The sequence below is a fragment of the Hordeum vulgare genome, chromosome 2H, assembly GCF_904849725.1.
Source record: "Hordeum vulgare subsp. vulgare chromosome 2H, MorexV3_pseudomolecules_assembly, whole genome shotgun sequence".
In the NCBI taxonomy this organism is placed as follows: Eukaryota; Viridiplantae; Streptophyta; class Magnoliopsida; order Poales; family Poaceae; genus Hordeum; species Hordeum vulgare.
In genome coordinates, this window is record NC_058519.1 from 634,521,297 (window position 1) to 634,529,133 (window position 7,837).

Consider the following 7,837-nt stretch of genomic DNA (forward strand, 5'->3'; position numbering starts at 1 on the left):
TATCTTGCTATCTACAATTATCTACATACCTCACTCGCTTGCAAATAACAAGAGCAAGAGAATTGACAACCCTCTTGCCCGTGTTGGGTGCAAGTTGTTTGTTCTTTTGTGTGCAGATGCTGAAGACGGTTGTGGTTGATATTCCTATTGTTTCGATGAATCTTGGTTTCATAACTGAGAAAAATACTTACCCACATTGTGCTGCGATAACTCATTCCTCTTCACAAAAAACCCAACGCAGATAACAAGTATCAATGTTGTCTACATCATAGCATGCAGTGGAGACTGCTCATGGCTAGACTCACGATCCAGCTGTGTAGTCCAATCTAGTGGACCGCATAACTTCAGGTGATGACCCACCTACATCATAGGATCCCCGAGTTGTATGGGCTATCTTTGAGTAGAATCCAGGGGAAGGAAAACGAGGATCGCATTGTTGTAGGGCTTCTCGCATCGAAGGGCATCAAGCCTGCTTCCAATCTGAGGAAATGACACACCGTCATGGACACAGAGGTCCAACGCGAGAGTGCGGACGGGGCCTCAACGAGTCCGAGGTATGGAGCGTGGGCATATGCGGTAAAGTCTCCGGCATAGACCGAGGTCCGGTCGGGCGGTGGTGGCACCGGTGGAGTCGCGACAGTCACCAAACCCTAGCATAGGGAAGCATAATTACATCGTTGTTTGTATATGTTCTCTAAAGAAACTCAATTATCGTTACTCGGAGAAAAGACAACATATGTAGGTCCTACTTGAAGCCCAATAATTCTACACCAAGCAAAAACTAATGCGTGATTAATGAAAAATCCTATTCGTCGTGCGTTACAACAAGTTGTCAGAGCTTCTCACACGCGTGCAAGCGATATGGGCCGGCCCATCTAAGTGTTGTCAACGTTCTCGGTTTTAGGAACCTTCTAGGATTCGAGCCAATTTTTTATGATTTTGAGAAATTTCTAGAAGGTTCCTGAACTGGATTTTTTCAGTTCTCTTACACATTGGTTCTTTCTTTCTTTTTTCTTTTTTCCTTTTCTGCTTATTTCCTTTCCATTTTCCATTTTTTGTTCATTTTCCTTTCCTTTTTCTTTTCTCTTCATTTATTTTTTCTTTCTCAACTTTATTTTTCTTATTAAAAAAATGTTCCCACTTCAAAATAAAATTCTCGTATTTTCAAACATAATTAATAAATTCCACAAAAATCCTAATTTAATTTTTTGTTCACTTTTTTCCAAGAAATGTTCGGTAATTCAAAACAATATAACCTTTTGTAATTTTGTTCACCAAAAACAATGCAAACAGTTCATATTTTTAATAATTTGTTCAAAAAATCAAAAAAGTTCACATGTTTAAATTTTGTTCACAAACTCAAAAGAATTTGGGCATTTCAAAAAATGTCCATATTATCTTGTTCACAAATTATAAAACGTTCTTGAATTTTACAAATTGTTCCTTTAAAAAAAGGTTTAATTTTTTCATCTTCTTTTTCTTTTTGTTCCTTTTTCCTTTTTTCTTTTCCAATGTTATTTATATTTTTTAAACAAAGTTCATTTTCGAAATCATTCTTAATTCTGGAAAAATATTATTGCTTTTTAAAACGTTTGAAATTTTGAAAAAAGGTCATATTTGGAGAAAAAAATGAAAAAAAATAAAATTTTATATTTGCATTCTTCAAAAATAGTTTGGGAATTGCAAAGAAGGTTCTTGTTTTTCAATATTTTGTTCACCTATTCCAAAAAAAATTGGCATTTTCAAAGTTTGTTCTAAATATTCAAATTATGGTCGTCATTTAAATAATTGTTCCTATTTATAATTTTTTTTCACAAATTTGAAAAAATTTCATGTTTTAAAAATTTGTTTGAAATTGCAAAAAACAAATTCCATTTAATTTTTGTTTATAAATTAATAAATGTTACTGTTTCCAAATTTTGTTTTGAAATTTATAATTGTTTTAGGAATTTCAAGAAATATACCAGGTTTCCATATTAGTTCAGAAATTTACTAAATGTTCAGATTATCAAACTGTTTATGTTTGTCAAATTTTTTTTGTAAATTTAAAAACTATGTGCATTTTGAAGAAAATGTTCATAATTCGGAAAACTCAGTTGCAGGAGGTCCACGTTTTGTAAAAGGAACTTATTTTTTGACAGATGCAAAAATTATCCCTTTTGTCCAAAACGTTCGTGTTTTCAGAAAATATTCGTTTTTTAATTTCTGATTACAAATTCAGAACAAAATTCAGATTTCAAATATACTTGCATTCAAATATTGGTCACATATTTTTCAAAAAAAATTCGCATTTGTGAAAAAATGTTCCCGTTTTTGAAAAAAAATTCACAAATTCATATGTTCTTCCCGTTTTGAAATTTTGAAAAGTATGATTTTTGGGTAATTATTTCAAAACTTTTTTGTGTTTTAAAAAAATTGGGTATCGTTTTGAAGAAGTAGTCAGTTTTTTCATGAAGTGTTTGAAAAAGGGGTAATATTCGGATCTGCTGATGTAGTTTGTCCTAAATTATTACACGCTACATATCCAACACCAGCATGTACTAGTTCGATTGGTTATGTACATGCATTATTACAGGTAGATCGTGAATTCAAAATAGAGATAGTGCGCCTCATTTTTGCAGTGCTTTTTACACTACTGGTAGCTCCTACGTGGGCCAGCTAAGGTGAAGGTTACCCTGTGCGAAGCCTAGTCGATCTGCTGCATAATGCGGCATATAGGACATCCCATGATTAACATAACAAGCCGTGCGTGGTGTAGCAGTTGCTCTTTGGAGGCCAACCCAATAGGCCTGTTTCCGGAGATACAGCCCATATCCATTCAATAGCCTATGTACGCGTAAGAAAGAAGGAATCTCATACTACTCCCGTCCCGTCTCGCCAAGCCTGGCGGCCGCACCCCGGCAAGAGATCGCCGTCGCCGTCGCCGTCGCCGTCGCCCCTCCTCGCCGCCATGGCCCCCGCCAAGTGGTACCATGCTCGCGCCTCTTCCTCCAAATCTCTTCCCACGGCTCCCAGCCGCTAGTTCACCCGGTCTGTACGTTGCCCCGGCGCAGGCTGATGCACTGGCACCCAAACCCTGGAGCGACGCTCAACAGCCAGATCCTGGCGGAGGCCTGTAGCTGCGCGGAGTCCCTCGGCGGCACAAAGGACGGCCGCTGGAAGACCTCCATCATCTCCTACCGCCCGATCACGCGAGACAGCATGGGCGCCGGCGGGCGGCTGCCTCCAGACGTGCCGGGCGAGCTCCTTGGCGTCGCGCTCCACGAGCACCCCGGACTCTACTTCTCCATCCTCCGGAGTCATCGGCTCGTCCTACAGGCCGACGCTGCCTTCCCCCATGTCATGGAGAAGCTCCAGTCCTACAAGGCTCGTGTCAGCCTCAACTTTGAGGTCAACTTGTTTCCTTCCCTACCCTTACAATTTCTCCTTTGGTCTCACACCTGACGATTTAATTCTGTACAATTTCTTTTGTTTATGTAATTGAACCAGTGACGATTAAATTGTTGGAGTTCCAAATTCCAATAGCAGGTTCAACGATAAGTTTGTGCTGTTTTCTCCTGAAATTGTGACTCAAGCCATATTTGCTTAAATAACTATAGTTCTTTTTTGCAAGGTTTGCTTAATGAAGATGACATCTTTAAAGATAACAACTGTGACAACATAGTCGATTCTACCAGTTTCCAGCTTGAATTATAATTTCTGGTGCCTTTCAAGTAGTAGCGATCAACAAAAAATCGCATATAACTCAATTGATCATCGAGTCTCACACTGAAGCTACTAGGATGTTGCTTGTATTTATGCTCTATAACCCTTTATTTTGTCCTTTGTCATATATTGCATCTTCTGTCTTATTTATATTGTGCTTATATATATTATATTACTATGTGCTTGTCGCATTATTGTATCATATGAAAGTTTGTTTATTCACATTCATGTCAATTTCCATCTACAGGGATTCCAGTATCAACTGGGTGATTTTTGCTTGAGGATAGGTAAATGTGCTCCTAACAATTCTGAAACAATGAGAGGAATCATGATGGAGGTACTGTTACTATGTTTATCCCTTTTCTATTTTCTGTTTATACCATGTCGGTCGTAATCGTATGGCATGTTTGATTGTGACTTCTCTTAGTAAAAGATGAGATTCAAATTCAGTAAAAAAAAAGATGAGACTCAAACCAAATGCATTGAATCTATGTTGTAATTTAGTTTGAGTAAGTATTGTTAATGGAGTAATGGGTTTTGCTGGTTAGATTCTCAGGCTAATTGTTGATGTCTAGATTCATACAGATCCAGTCTACTATGGCATACCTTCTAATCCTCTGTATTGTTAAGTAGAAATCTGCAACCTATTTCTTTTTTATACTTTATTTATTGTGAGTTAGATAGATCTACCTATGCCGAGCTTGGTGAACTTAACAGACGTAGATGATTGATGATCTCCTACGTGATTTTATTTTTAAAGCACAACCTTCTAAGCTTTAAATTCGTAAGGCTCTTGTTATCCTTTCTAGCAATATAGTTTGTAAGGTGATCAACCTGTTATTTCGACATATTCATTAAATTGTAAACATATGTTATGATCTACACCTTTGTCTAGGTACTTAGCTCAAATTATTAATTTGAAGAAGGGAAAAACTAGATGGCTTCTTGTATACTCTGTTGTATGGACCTACCTGTAACTCTTCTGTTTGTGAACCATGTCAAGCTAGCAGGCAGACAAACCTCGGTAATAATTCTTTTTGCCCCCTACAATTATATCTAAGAAGGTGAAATTTCGGAGATAGCATTAAGATTTTGTTGAATATAATATTTTGACCAGGGAAAGAAAAATCTTGCCTTCTTAGGCCTTGAGCTCAGCGCCAAAACTTGCAAAACCTCCCACCAAAGCAGATTCGTGGCATTGTGGCATGGATACTAGGGCCACTTTCAATATTACAGATAATTTTATGTTCAAAATGGTCCACTTGTTAACACAAAATATAGAAATCCAGTTTTTACTGATTTTTGTCTGAGATCATTTACATGCTTGCAAGGCTGACATGAAGTTTTATGTTGCTTTGGATGCAGGTAGAGTATTATCCCTTATCTTCCATCGAAAAGTCCAGGGCCATTATGGTAGACTTCGTTGACATATGGCAGGAAACACTTGCAAAGAAGTCGCTGCCTGGTCGATTCATCCATGTGGAGTCTAACTTTTCAGAGTATGGTCTTTCAGATCACTACTCTTTCCAGCACACCGCAGTTCAGTACGCTACCTGCTTGCAACAACTGATAGCAATTGTGAGGGCCTAGATCTCCATGAAAAGAATCAATACAACGTATGCAACATGCGAAGTCACATTTAAATCATCACGGAAACAACTAGATGATACCTCGGGCATTGTTGTTGAAATTCATTGCAATCAATAATACGATAAATGCAATTGAAAATACATACCCCCCCTGTTCCATTTTTGCGTTTATGGGCTCATTTATTACACGGTTACCTGGTTGATTGATTGTACGTCATATTTTATTGGTCTGATAAACTAGACTTGTTATTTAGAGGAAAAGAAGAGATGGGAAAAATATCCTCACCTACCATAGAAATTTCCCCATGCATTAACAGGGCGGACGTTGGTGAAGACTAGATTAGATCAGCCGCCTTGGCAGCCGTTGGTTCAGGTTTGAGACAATCGTCCGATCTCCGCCCAGTCAGCGCAGTCGTTTGCAACATCAGTTATGTCGGCTTCGCAACACCAGCATTGTTGCGCTTCCATTGAACATTATCTGCAATTTCAGTGTGCCAGCTCGCTAGATAGTGGATATCAAAGTTGCTGACGATTCCACCGTTGTATTTCTAATGTTGTTTATGCTTCAATAATTTTTTAGAACGTTTCATCTTGACCAGTCTGCCTTCTTTGACATAGCTCTTATTAAGACCCTGTTTGGAATCATAATAGATTATGATAATCTGAATTATGAAGATAGATTATGTAATCTGGTTTATAAAAATAATCTAGGTGGACATGTTTGGAGGACATATTATATAAACTGTAATTCAGGTTTTACATTGCATAATGACCTGTCCGTCCTCTGTGTTTTTTTTAAAAAAGTAGGTGGCGGTGGTAGGAATGTAATTATCTCCAACTTTACAAGGGTAATGGGTCATTAGCAATCCATAATCTGATTTTAGCTGGTATAGAGTAGATTATGAGTTTTTAATAATCTATCCATTTAGTTTGTATAATCTACACCATAAGTTGTCCTGTTTGGAGACAAAATAGATTATAAAAACTGGATTATATAATCTGGGTGGTTCCAAACAGGGCCTAAATATGTCGATAGTGTGTATTGCACAGAGTGTTGTCTCAAATTCATTTGGGCTTCCACCTATGTCTCTATTTGGTTATCTATATTACTATACAAAGACCCCTGTCTTTATTCTATAGTGGGTAGACAAGTTTTGGTCAGATATGAATGGCATGATGATGACGAACATGCTGACTTTACACTAATGTGAAGGCCAAAACGGTAGAAAATTGAAGAGATCTTAGATATTTGCTACTGGGTGTAAACTCCACACCTCATGTATAACAGTTCTCGTGTAGATAATATAGTAATTAAGCATGATATATTATATTATGGCTCTCATGCTCCAACCATGGGGTGTGTAGCTGCTTTACTGATGAACATTTTTCTTTTTGGATATGCTATATGGTGAACATTTGCTAGTAGGCATTTCCTGGTGAATGCCCCCAAAACTTAGATTTGATGATAGCAGTTTTCTACCTGAAACCCCTGCAAATTAAACAAACTGTCGTGGCAATTTTGCAAAAAAGCGAACGGTCGCTAGCTATTGCGGTCCTTTTTTTGCAGAGGGTAATGATGAACATATTTGGTATGATCAAACCCAAAAAACAACCATAATAGAAGGATGACTCTATGAGTACATATGAGTGAAAGAGCTGGCACACGGTACCCATGAATGGGGGTTAGCTTATTTTCTTATGTTGCTCCCTCTATACAATTTCACAACGAAGTTTACTCTAGTCCTCGAAATGGAAAATCTAATGAGTCCCCCCAAAGAAAAAAAGTGTAGTGTTGTAATTGAGATGCTGGAGCAAACCCAAAATGACTATGGCCTGAGGGCACGATAGCAGAGGCAGGAAGCTGGCCAATAGGAGGGGGGAGACATGTTGAGGGATGTCGTTGTTGCCTGGATTTGTCCTGCCAAGTATTATGTCTTGTTCATTTTGACCTTTAAGATTTGTTGTTCTATTACCTTCCATCCTGGCCTACTCGATGATTTGGTCCTCAATTCTATTAGCTGTGCTTTATAACGTGTTTGGTAGTTCAAGGGAAAGGAAATGAGAGTTCATAAGGAGGAGTTTGTTTAGGGATTAGACTTACAAGTGGACTATTAGTCCCAATCATATGTTTGGTGCATGTTGGGAATTGCTTGTAGGGATTTTATAGAAAATTAATCTCCTAAGAAAATAAGTGAGATAATAAGCAACATGAGAGAAGTAACAACTCAAAGGGTTGTTGCACACTAATAACATTTTGGTGCAAAAGGGGTAAAAAAAACAACTAAAGAAATTGATGTGTCACAAGTCTTATGTGGCTAGCTTTTTTTGCACAACTAGCTAGATTTTTTGGATAATAGTCATAGGGAAACAAAAGGGGTCATATACGGACGAACAAACCAAGTGTGTCTCCCCTGAGCCAAAGATGATGTATGTCTAGCTAGATGTGGGCTTCATAATTCGAGCCTCTAAATTCATTAGTAAAATTACAAGAGATGAAACAATATTTGTGAGTGGTATATCCTTAATGATTGCCTGATATGTTC

At 37.8% G+C, this 7,837-nt stretch overlaps 1 pseudogene; it reads left to right on the forward strand.

The window, feature by feature from the left end:
• Positions 1-2,950: 2,950 nt before the first annotated feature.
• LOC123431033 lies at positions 2,951-5,435 on the forward strand (annotated as a pseudogene).
• Positions 5,436-7,837: the final 2,402 nt, after the last annotated feature.